Genomic DNA, 12655 nt, shown 5'->3' with positions numbered 1-12655 from the left:
ACACATTATTTTGACCTTGAAAACAGCAAAACAGAAAGTAACATGAGCCCGCTGGCAGCTAAAGGTTTAAATATATATGTGTGTGTGTGTGGGCTCCATTCCACATAATGGCAGGGGCGTATGCCATGGGGTTCAGGTGAACAATAAGATAATAATTTGGGTTCCCTGGGGGAAAGCGCCTTGCTAACATAGTAGTATGGGGCCTCGTGATTCCTGATAAAGGTTCTGGTCATAGCAAATTGTTCTGTGCATTTAAATATCACACCCCTGATCCATGAGACCTATACCCTATTATGCCAAAACCCCAACCATGATCTGCCCAAACTCCACCCATTCAGCATCAAGCTCTGTACCCGTCGCACCCTACAGATTTCACTTTTGCATCTATTGGGGCCCCCTCGGCCATGGAAACCCTGTACCCCACTGATGGTGGCCTTGTTACATACATTTGGGGTGTCATGTGGGTACCATTCAGAAATACTTGCTATGGTATTCCAAAACCGTGCTCTCCTGCCCCTGCCGTGTTCCCATAGGCAATGATTTTTCCATGCTTTTTAATGGAAAACGGGTGATTAAGGGGTGTTCTAAGTGTCACCCAAAGATGAAACTGCCATGTGTGCCAGAGTCTTAAGCCTTGTGTTTGTTTTTAGCGTTTAAAATACCCAGGATTAGTAGTTATGGTTTGGCACTGGCACTTACCACTGACCCAGAATTACAGTCCAGTGGATGAAACATTCTGGGTCTATTTTAATATTGTTGTTACAATTCCAAAAAAAAAAAATACACATGCCAAAAGTCACGCTTCCGGGAAGGAAGGAACTCGGCTGTTTCTGTCATTTTGGGAGCTGGCCAGATTTTCCCAGCAATTATAAACACTGGGGCCGCAGCCCACTAATATGTTTCTAACACTAGAATTACTAGGATTACTGATAGCCACGATGGAAACAGACATTATCATCTAGCGTTGTGTCTATAATGTGTGTAAAAAAATTCAGTGTTATTTTACTGTTTTTATAACTTTTGATTATAAACGATTTTATACCAATATACATTTTTTTAAAAATGTCCATTGGTTTTTAGGGTGGTGACACGTTAACATTCAGGGAGAATTAGTCGCTCAGTGACAAATCGCCTCTTCTTCGGGCGACTAATCTCCCTGAAAAGCCTTCCTGCCAGCTAGAATCGAAATCGCCGGCAGGATGGCACTCGGAGTGCTTTGTTTTCCAAAGTCACACTAATTCGGGCAATTTCGGGAAAAAAAAACGATCCAAGTGCCATCCTGCCGGTGATTTATATACTAGCCGTCGGGGATTAAAGTGGACCTGTCATCCAGACACAAAAATCTGTATAATAAAAGTCCTTTTCAAATTAAACATGAAATCCAATTTCTATTCTTTATTAAAGCATTCATAGCTGTTGTAAGCTCATTTAAAAATCTCAGCTGTCAATCAAATATTGTCTGCCCCTCCTCTATGCCAGTGGCATAGAGGCGGGGCAGACAATTACTTTCACTTTCCATTCAGCACTTCCTACATGTCACTGCTCTCCCCACATTCCCCCGTTCTTTTTACTGTTTAATTGTTTAGCCAGGACAAGGAAATAGACATCAGGTCCCCCATTCTGGTGCACAAACAAGATTCTGAGATGATACAAGGCTTGTCTTAATAACAGTGTCCACAAAATGGCTGCTTCCTGCTTGCTATAATTATGAATTCCCAGACTGAAGGAAACAAGATTCAAATAATTTATACAGTGTAATCAAAGTTCATTTTGCTTGACTAATGTGATAAAATAGGATTTGGAATGTTTATTTTGGGTGACGGGTCCCCTTTAATCGCCTATAGACAAGATTTGTCGCTGGACAACTAATCTCCCCAGAATCTTAGTGTGTTCACCACCGTTAAGGTTATTTGTAAACGGCTACTGAAAGTGTTATCTGATAAGCCTTTTATGTTCTCTGGTTCTGATATTGTAGCAGCAGAAGTCTGGTCTCCTCCAGGTCTGTTAATCAGCTGGCTTCTGCTACATAGCAAAGTTACATTTTCATGATATAAAGTATAAAATAACATTGGATGGGGGTAGCGATGTTCAGGTAGAGAACAATTCCCTACTCCCGACTTCCTTTTATAGACCCGCACTGCCTCGTCCAACCAATGATGTCACAAAAGGGGTGGGGCAGGCAGGCGCACGCCTATAAAATTAGAAGTCGGAAGCCGGCAGTGCGAGGTCACCCGAACCCGCCTGACCCACTGGTATCAGGACGGCCCACACATTATTAGATGGGAGTTCACTTAGTTTTGGGGAAAAGATTCCTCAGTTGCATGATGTAATTATGGCATTGGAGAATGTGACAGAGGATAATATACCGCTAGGAGAAATAAATGTTAGATTTTACAGTAAAATCAAAATTGCAAAGTATTTGAAACGTTTCCTTTGTCTGTTCTACCAGAACATTGTTCTTAACGCAGCACTGAGCCTAATCAACACCTACAGGAGTCTGCCGTGTAGAGAAGGATTAAAAATAGCTGTTCCCGAGACATTAGTACTGTGTGATTGTTACTTTTAGAACATAGAATTATGCCTGGAAGTTTGTAACTTTCTATCCATGTTACAGTCTGACCAAATGTGGTGATGACTTTCTGCAAACTCTACTTAATGTTAAAGTGAGGATCATTTTACATCCGAGGTGCCCAAACGGTAGATCGGGATCTACCAGTAAACCTTTAACTGGTGATCAGTAGATCTCAAGACACTGTCATCAAACAGCTTTTCTAAATCACCCTCCTGTTTTATTCTTTTCATTCAGATGTTTATTATGTTAAGGAGCTGTTTGTTAAATATAGCAATATATATTTTCTCATGAATCGATATTTAAGTCATATTTTCCATGGAACAGAAGTCTAACAATGCTTTTATGGCTGTAGATCATAATGGGACAACATCATTAAAAGTCCTCACATTAGTAAAGTATGCGCACTCCAGCTCTACTGTATGGAGAATTTAGGCATGTGAGCAAAGTAGTTCCAAAAATGGACAATTGTTGTGGTCTCCAACATAGTGGAAGTCTACCCAGTTTTAGGCAGGTATAGTAGGGAGAGAGGGTGCCTATAGTAATAGTGGGATAATAGTCTCTGGGAAGGGAGTGTGACTGTGGGATAGCAGGTATAGTAGGGAGAGATGGTGTCTATAGTAACAGTGGATAATAGTCTCTGGGAAGGGAGTGTGACTGTGGGATAGCAGGTATAGTAGGGAGAGATGGTGCCTATAGTAACAGTGGATAATAGTCTCTGGGAAGGGAGTGTGACTGTGGGATAGCAGGTATAGTAGGGAGAGATTGTGCCTATAGTAACAGTGGATAATAGTCTCTGGGAAGGGAGTGTGACTGTGAGATAGCAGGTATAGTAGGGAGAGATGGTGTCTATAGTAACAGTGGGATAATAGTCTCTGGGAAGGGAGTGTGACTGTGGGATAGCAGGTATAGTAGGGAGAGATGGTGCCTATAGTAACAGTGGATAATAGTCTCTGGGAAGGGAGTGTGACTGTGGGATAGCAGGTATAGTAGGGAGAGATGGTGCCTATAGTAACAGTGGATAATAGTCTCTGGGAAGGCAGTGTGACTGTGGGATAGCAGGTATAGTAGGGAGAGATGGTGCCTATAGTAACAGTGGATAATAGTCTCTGGGAAGGCAGTGTGACTGTGGGATAGCAGGTATAGTAGGGAGAGATGGTGCCTATAGTAACAGTGGATAATAGTCTCTGGGAAGGGAGTGTGACTGTGGGATAGCAGGTATAGTAGGGAGAGATGGTGTCTATAGTAACAGTGGGATAATAGTCTCTGGGAAGGGAGTGTGACTGTGGGATAGCAGGTATAGTAGGGAGAGATGGTGTCTATAGTAACAGTGGGATAATAGTCTCTGGGAAGGGAGTGTGACTGTGGGATAGCAGGTATAGTAGGGAGAGATGGTGTCTATAGTAACAGTGGATAATAGTCTCTGGGAAGGGAGTGTGACTGTGGGATAGCAGGTATAGTAGGGAGAGATGGTGTCTATAGTAACAGTGGGATAATAGTCTCTGGGAAGGGAGTGTGACTGTGGGATAGCAGGTATAGTAGGGAGAGATGGTGTCTATAGTAACAGTGGGATAATAGTCTCTGGGAAGGGAGTGTGACTGTGAGATAGCAGGTATAGTAGGGAGAGATGGTGCCTATAGTAACAGTGGATAATAGTCTCTGGGAAGGGAGTGTGACTGTGGGATAGCAGGTATAGTAGGGAGAGATGGTGCCTATAGTAACAGTGGGATAATAGTCTCTGGGAAGGGAGTGTGACTGTGGGATAGCAGGTATAGTAGGGAGAGATGGTGCCTATAGTAACAGTGGATAATAGTCTCTGGGAAGGGAGTGTGACTGTGGGATAGCAGGTATAGTAGGGAGAGATGGTGCCTATAGTAACAGTGGATAATAGTCTCTGGGAAGGGAGTGTGACTGTGGGATAGCAGGTATAGTAGGGAGAGATGGTGCCTATAGTAACAGTGGATAATAGTCTCTGGGAAGGGAGTGTGACTGTGGGATAGCAGGTATAGTAGGGAGAGATGGTGCCTATAGTAACAGTGGGATAATAGTCTCTGGGAAGGGAGTGTGACTGTGGGATAGCAGGTATAGTAGGGAGAGATGGTGTCTATAGTAACAGTGGGATAATAGTCTCTGGGAAGGGAGTTTGACTGTGAGATAGCAGGTATAGTAGGGAGAGATGGTGCCTATAGTAACAGTGGATAATAGTCTCTGGGAAGGGAGTGTGACTGTGGGATAGCAGGTATAGTAGGGAGAGATGGTGTCTATAGTAACAGTGGATAATAGTCTCTGGGAAGGGAGTGTGACTGTGGGATAGCAGGTATAGTAGGGAGAGATGGTGTCTATAGTAACAGTGGATAATAGTCTCTGGGAAGGGAGTGTGACTGTGGGATAGCAGGTATAGTAGGGAGAGATGGTGTCTATAGTAACAGTGGGATAATAGTCTCTGGGAAGGGAGTGTGACTGTGGGATAGCAGGTATAGTAGGGAGAGATGGTGTCTATAGTAACAGTGGATAATAGTCTCTGGGAAGGGAGTGTGACTGTGGGATAGCAGGTATAGTAGGGAGAGATGGTGTCTATAGTAACAGTGGGATAATAGTCTCTGGGAAGGGAGTGTGACTGTGGGATAGCAGGTATAGTAGGGAGAGATGGTGTCTATAGTAACAGTGGGATAATAGTCTCTGGGAAGGGAGTGTGACTGTGAGATAGCAGGTATAGTAGGGAGAGATGGTGCCTATAGTAACAGTGGATAATAGTCTCTGGGAAGGGAGTGTGACTGTGGGATAGCAGGTATAGTAGGGAGAGATGGTGCCTATAGTAACAGTGGGATAATAGTCTCTGGGAAGGGAGTGTGACTGTGGGATAGCAGGTATAGTAGGGAGAGATGGTGCCTATAGTAACAGTGGATAATAGTCTCTGGGAAGGGAGTGTGACTGTGGGATAGCAGGTATAGTAGGGAGAGATGGTGCCTATAGTAACAGTGGATAATAGTCTCTGGGAAGGGAGTGTGACTGTGGGATAGCAGGTATAGTAGGGAGAGATGGTGCCTATAGTAACAGTGGGATAATAGTCTCTGGGAAGGGAGTGTGACTGTGGGATAGCAGGTATAGTAGGGAGAGATGGTGTCTATAGTAACAGTGGGATAATAGTCTCTGGGAAGGGAGTTTGACTGTGAGATAGCAGGTATAGTAGGGAGAGATGGTGCCTATAGTAACAGTGGATAATAGTCTCTGGGAAGGGAGTGTGACTGTGGGATAGCAGGTATAGTAGGGAGAGATGGTGTCTATAGTAACAGTGGATAATAGTCTCTGGGAAGGGAGTGTGACTGTGGGATAGCAGGTATAGTAGGGAGAGATGGTGTCTATAGTAACAGTGGATAATAGTCTCTGGGAAGGGAGTGTGACTGTGGGATAGCAGGTATAGTAGGGAGAGATGGTGTCTATAGTAACAGTGGGATAATAGTCTCTGGGAAGGGAGTGTGACTGTGGGATAGCAGGTATAGTAGGGAGAGATGGTGCCTATAGTAATAGTGGGATAGCAAGTTCTAGGTGGGGTGCTGAGTGCTGCAGTTTAATAGCAACTTAAGGGCAAAAAGTTAAAAAACACAAAAACATTTTGAAAATTGAAGTTCTGTTCTGCTCGTCACAAATACAGACAACCCTGCGGTTAGGAAAGGATTGGAATTGCTCTGATGTCAAATACTGTACGTAATTAAAAACATATTTTTGTCAGTTTAAAAGCAACAGCAAGACTCTGGGGAATTTCTGCCATAAAACATAAGTAAGGCTGACGCTCAGTCCATGCTGTTTACACAAGCGATTTTTAAAGAAGAAATTGCTCGATTTCCGGCCGCACACAGTGGGTATAAATAAGTAATTACTCGCTGCTGGCCAGGGAATACAAAGCACTTGTGCAACCGGCACACTGGGACGGGCCATTGTATGGGGGTTATTAACCTGGAAATAATGTCTGGGGCTTTTAACACCTGTATCCCAGAAACAATTAACCATTAGAGTCCATTTAACCCATTTAACACCTTCTGCCTAGACCCGTGGACAAATAGTTCCAATAGTACTGGAGGTGGATATTGTAGGCTAAAAATAATGTCATATTCTTTTATTGGGAAAATAAAACTAAAACATAAGTGGGGTCATTCGATATTTAATCATACCTCCCAACATTTTGGAAATAGAAAGAGGGACAAAAAAATTGAAACGGTTTTGACCATTTCGGTGGCCACACCCCCTAATTACCATGTTCATATTACAAAATTTGGCAGGTTATAAAAGTTTGAACACCTTTCTGTGGTTTATATGTGTTATTAAAGTTTTGCTAATGAAAGTGAATAGTCCTTTAAGCTGCAAGTCGCAGTTCCCCCAAGAGACCTGCTTATCTTAAATTGTTGTAGTTGTTTCTTTGCTTATCTTAAATTGTTACAAATGTATCTAAGTGCACCTGTCATGTATTCTGGGCTCTTTGCCAAATGGCAATTAAGTTAGAAACTTTGTATTTTTTTCTGGCTGTTTAGTCCCGAGAAAGTCGGGACATTTCAGTAACAATCCAGAACTGCCGGTTGAGCTGTCAAAATCGGGACTGTCCCGCGAAAAACGTGGAGGTATGGCAAATTCCTAGGTGCAAATTTTACAATGGGTCCCCTCCACTTACCTTCCCATTTGATTTGCAGCTTTCAACCCCACTTTTATCTGATGGGTTCCTGAGTCCTTTTGTGGGACCCTTTACACGCAGCCATACACCATGTGCCCCCCCAAATAGTTATGCTGCTTTTTGGACATCACAAGTCAATTTCGGGCAACTTCGGAATGTTATTCCCAAGGGTTATTAACCCTTATAATATCCAGAACATGAAATGAAACAAAGAAATGGCATAACTTCACTTCCTGGGACCCACTACAAAAAGTAGTTACCCGTACCCCATTCCTACTGAACCCACAAACAAATAGATCTGACAGCAAAGATTCAGGCAGTAGGGATGGTGCCAAGAGGATCTGGGTTCCTTATAGCCCCCCAACCTTCCTTCAGTCATAGGGTCCCACCTGTTTATAAGGTTTTATCACTTTAACACTCCTTTTTATAAAGTCCCTCTGTGGTTCTATATAGAGAATAAATCCCTATTATAGCAAAGCACAACCGTTTACTATGAGACGAACCACCACCACCCAAACACTGAGTGCAATATCAAATACAGAACTGATCAATGCATATCAATATATACAGATTGAATCTACTTTGTAATTAATATACAGAGGTAAGGCAAGTGCAAAGACTCATACATTATATTTTTAAGGTAAGCTCTGATAATCAATTGATGCCTCTCCAATGTATCTTAATACAGGTATGGGACCTGTTGTCCAGAATGCCCCAGACCTGGGATCTTTCTGTAATTTGGATCTTCATACCTTAAGTCTACTAGAAAATAATATAAACATTAAATAAACCCAACAGGCTGGTTTTGCTTCCAATAAGGATTAATTATATCTTAGTTGGGATCAAGTACAAGCTACTGTTTTATTATTACAGAGAAATAGGAGAGCATTTTTAAAAATTTGGATTATTTGGATAAAATGGAGTCTACGAGAGATGGCTTGTCTCTAATTCGTAACTTTCTGCATATCGGGTTTCTGGATAATGGATCCCATACCTGTATACCTCCACTTTTGCTGCATGCTTGTGTGCTGCAGTTGTGGAGATATATTGCAGATGCATGAGATAGAAATAGATAGAGGACAGTGTGGGCTGTATTGTGACCTCAGTGCTGCCTATTGGCACATGTGTATTATAGTGATGTCATGCGCATGTGTGGAAGTGACATCATGTGAACATTACATCACTTCCTTTAGATTGATATCCGCAAGGTACCCTCTGCCCCCCCCCCCCCCCACATCCAGCAGCGATGGAGAAGCAGATTTTTTTTATTTTTACAGAAAACCAGATATGCACTGGAGGGCCATCCCCCTAAAGATGCCACAATAGGCTCAGGCCCTTGAGTGCCTATAGAGTAAATCAGGGTCGGACTAGAGCTTTGGGGACCCACCAGGTTCCATGAAAGCCTTTACATCACACATTATTGTTTTGTTTTGGGGTCCAATTGATAGGGGGAGTGGGTCTGGGCCGATGGGGGCCCATGAGGGTCAGGGCCCGCCATTTTTTTTCCTGGTGTCCTGCATGCACAAAGTCAATCCATTGATTTCTGCTATATGAATACGTACTTTTGGATTCTGCCCAAATTCCTCTGGTTGTGCCTGTGCTTGTAGACTGATCCTGTAACTGTCAGGGCAAAAAGATTCAGGTAGCAGCAAACGCCAGCTACAAACTGACCTGTGTTCCATTTACATAAGTCTCCTCAAACCAACAACAAAGCATTTCCGACAACAAACATGATGGGCAAATAAATTTGCAGCAAATTACCTTGTTTCACCTCCGGCGAATTACTGCATTTTGCCACCGGCGAATAAATAAGCGAAAAGTCTCGCTAAAATTCACCCACGTCAAAATATTTTGGACATGCGTCTGAAAATTCGCTCGTGTCAAAATAGACGCGCATCAACACTATTCGGACGCCCATTGACTTTAACCAGCACCAAGTTTGAAGCAGGCGTCAATTTTTTATTTTTACAAATTTTTCGCTGTTCCACGAATTTCATGGGAAATTCGCAAATTTTCCGGCGAAGCGAGATGGGAGAAATTTGCCAATCATTAGCTATTAAACACAGAACTGGATCAAATGTTTTGGCATAGAATTTATACTACAATGCTGTTCTGAAGTTATTTAGGGATTATATTGGCACTATAATATTCATGTCATATGTCGGGGGCTAAAACTGGTGCTTCTTTTATACTGGGACATTCTCTGGTTATTATGGGTATTTACATGATCTGTGGGCATTTAACATGGAATTGTGTTGTGGGGAATTGAACATGGGACTGGTCAGTTCAATTGCCATTAATGAGCCTCCCCATCCATAAGAATCACCCCCTGCTTATAGGAATTTTTTATTATTCGTGGTTTTTGAGTTATTTAACTTTTTATTCAGCAGCTCTCCAGTTTGCAGTTTCAGCAGTCTGGTTGCTAAGGTCCCAATTACCCTAGCAACCATGCACTGATTCGAATAAGAGGCTGGAATATGAATAGAAAATTGAGCTATAAAAAGATGCAATATCAATAAGTGTAGCCTTACTGAGCATTTGTTTTTATATGGGGTCAGTGATCCCTATTTGAAAGTTGGAAAGGGTGAGAAGAAAAAGGCTAATTCAAAACTATGACAAATAAATAATGAAGACCAATGGAAAAGGTGCTTAGAATTCTATAACATACTAAAAGTTCATTTAAAGGTGAACCACCCCTTTAAATACAGACACACACAAATACAGGTATGGGACCTGTTATCCAGAATGCTCGGGACCTGGGGTATTCCGGATAATGGATCTTTGCGTAATTTGGATCTTCATACCTTAAGTCTACTAGAAAATGATTTAAACATTAAATAAACCCAATACGCTGTTTTTTGCTTCCAATAAGGATTAATTGTATCTTAGTTGGGATCAAATACAAGGTACTGTATTATTACACAGAAAAAGGAAATCATGTTTAAGAATTTAGACTATTGGGAAAATATGGAGTCTATGGGAGATAACACAAAGCTTTAGGGACAGGGCACATAGGCAGATTGGCTTCCCGGCGACCAATCTCCTCTTCTTCGGGGCGACTAACAGCGGCGGAACTACCGGGGGAGCAGGGGGTGCGAGCGGGCCAGGGCAGCCCGCGCGCCACTGAAACTGCGGGACGTACGGAGGGGGCTGCGCATCACGCACCAGGGCCCGCCCCCCTCTAGTTACGCTATTGACGACTAATATCCCTGAACTGCCTCTCCATCAGGTAAAATGTAAATCAACAGTGGGATGGCACTAGGAGCAATTCGTTTTCCGAAGTCGTCTGACGAGGAAACTTTGGGTGACTTCGAAAAAACGAATTGCTGCGAGTGCCATCCCGCCGTCGATTTACATTTTAGCCGACGGGGAGGCAGTTCAGGGAGATTAGTCGCCCTGAAGAACTGAAGAAGAGGAGATTGTCTCCCCGAATCTGCCTGTGTGCCCTGTCTCTAAAGCTTTGTGTTATCTCCCATAGACTCCATTTTATCCAAATAGTCTAAATTCTTAAAAATGATATCCTTTTTCTCTGTAATAATTAAACAGTAGCTTGTACTTGATCCCAACTAAGATATAATTAATCCTTATTGGAAGCAAAACCAGCCTATTGGGTTTATTAAGTGTTTACATGATTTTCTAGTAGACTTAAGGTATGAAGATCCAAATTACAGAAAGATCCATTATCCCTTACCCTAGAGGGTTTCCTGATAACAGAATCCACACCCGTATTACTAAATTCTGCTTTAATATCAGCCAATTATGTTCAACCAATGACCTTTTTTGGGGCATGATCAGAAGAATCCCAGACATTTACTGCTGACTGATGAATGTAGGTCTCTGCTGTCAATAATCCAAACATCAGTGCCTAATGCAAAGCAGCCCACATGTCACATCTCAGTCTGGGAGCTCAGATCACATAATCGATCCGGTTGTACAATGTGTGGAAGGGGTCGGCGAGGGGCTGATGATCCCAGCGCTGAGTGATGAGGCAGATGAGTGCAGGGCTGGAGGAGGCAGTGGCTGGGGCTGCACTGTGGAGCCTTTGGGGGAGACCAAGGAGGGCAGAGGGGAGCCCGGGGCACAGGCTGTTCTAGACAATGAGGATTAGTCTGGTAACTGTAGCCAATTGCAGAAAGAGAGAGCGGCTGTCACTATATACTATAGGAATAGGGAAACACACAGATAAACAGCGAATAGATAAATTACACACAAAGTGCAAGTGCGAGTATCCCCCCCCCCCGCAAAGTTCCCCGTGCCACCAGCCCGTGTGTCCTACACTGAGCCGCCGTACCTCTTTGTTGTTCCGCTGCTCGTTTCATGCACAGAATAAGAATGAGCTGCTCCGTTTCCCGGGCGCCTCTGCGGCTCCACATGAGCTCAGTGTTACCGGCTGAAGGTGCAGCGGCGAGAGAGTGAGAACTGGGCGCACTCACTGCAACACCAGCCTGACTCCGCTGCTACACAAAGCCACGCTCCCTTCTCCTCCTCCCCTCCGCAGCTGCATGGACTGGGCTGTGTGTCACTTTACCCGCACACTGGGACTGGACGACTGTCACATCGCAGGGGGAGCCGCCTCCTCCTCTCCTCCCAGTCACACGCTGATAGTAAATGGAAGCAGTGTGTTGTGTCTGGTGTAGAATTGCCTCTCTGCAGCAGCAACACGTGCTCGCCTGTCAATAATCAGAAAAAGGAAAGCGCTTTGTTGTTTGTCAGTCTGGGGCAGCTGCTGCAGAAGCTCTTGCTTGGGGTAATCACTCAATAAAAGGTTCAGTTAGGAATCAAAGTGCAAAAAACCAATGCAGATTGCCCTTTTTATTTACCCATAATGCAGCGGTGTTCCACTTTCATGCAGATATTGGTCTCCCCCCATAAAACAGCAGCAAACTGTGTTGCCCAGGGCTAGTGCAATTCAGCAGCCGCTTTGGAAAATCACATGAAAATTTTGCATAGTCGGAAGAAGGGGGAACCATTGTGATCATGACATTACCTGCGATTTAGTTGGATGTGTTTGTAGCTGCAACACGTTTAGGCTAGAGACACGTTGCTATTTCGGGAGATTAGTAGACAAATCGCTTCTTCTTCGGGCGACTAATCTCCCGAAATAGCAGCGTGTGTCTCTGCCCTAAAAACAGAGATAGATGCTCGGATTCGGTGAGATTAGTTGACTGGCGACAAATCTCCTCTTCTTCAGGGCGACTAATCTGCCCGAACTGCCTCCCCTGCCTAGAATGTAAATCGCCAGCGGGATGGCCCTCGGAACACTTCGTTTTCCGAAGTTGCCTTCGGGCGACATTCGGAAAACAAATCGCTCCGAGTGCCATCCCGCCAGCGATTTACATTCTAGGCAGGGGAGTCAGTTCAGGGCCCCGAAGAAGAGGAGATTTGACGCCAGACGGGATGCCCTAAGGGCAGAGATATGTGCT

At 43.7% G+C, this 12655-nt stretch overlaps 1 protein-coding gene across 1 annotated transcript in view; it reads right to left on the bottom strand.

Annotated features, from left to right (window-relative positions):
• Positions 1-11831, bottom strand: part of frmd4b.S (FERM domain containing 4B S homeolog) — a 155499-nt gene extending 143668 nt beyond the window's left edge. The window contains exon 1 of the mRNA XM_018261475.2: positions 11524-11831. The gene's annotated coding sequence lies outside the window, so the exon portion shown is untranslated. The remainder of the gene's footprint in view (positions 1-11523) is intronic.
• Positions 11832-12655: the final 824 nt, after the last annotated feature.

The sequence above is a fragment of the Xenopus laevis genome, chromosome 4S (genome assembly GCF_017654675.1).
Source record: "Xenopus laevis strain J_2021 chromosome 4S, Xenopus_laevis_v10.1, whole genome shotgun sequence".
Classification (NCBI taxonomy): domain Eukaryota; kingdom Metazoa; phylum Chordata; class Amphibia; order Anura; family Pipidae; genus Xenopus; species Xenopus laevis.
This window is presented reverse-complemented; position numbering and strand designations above follow the sequence as displayed.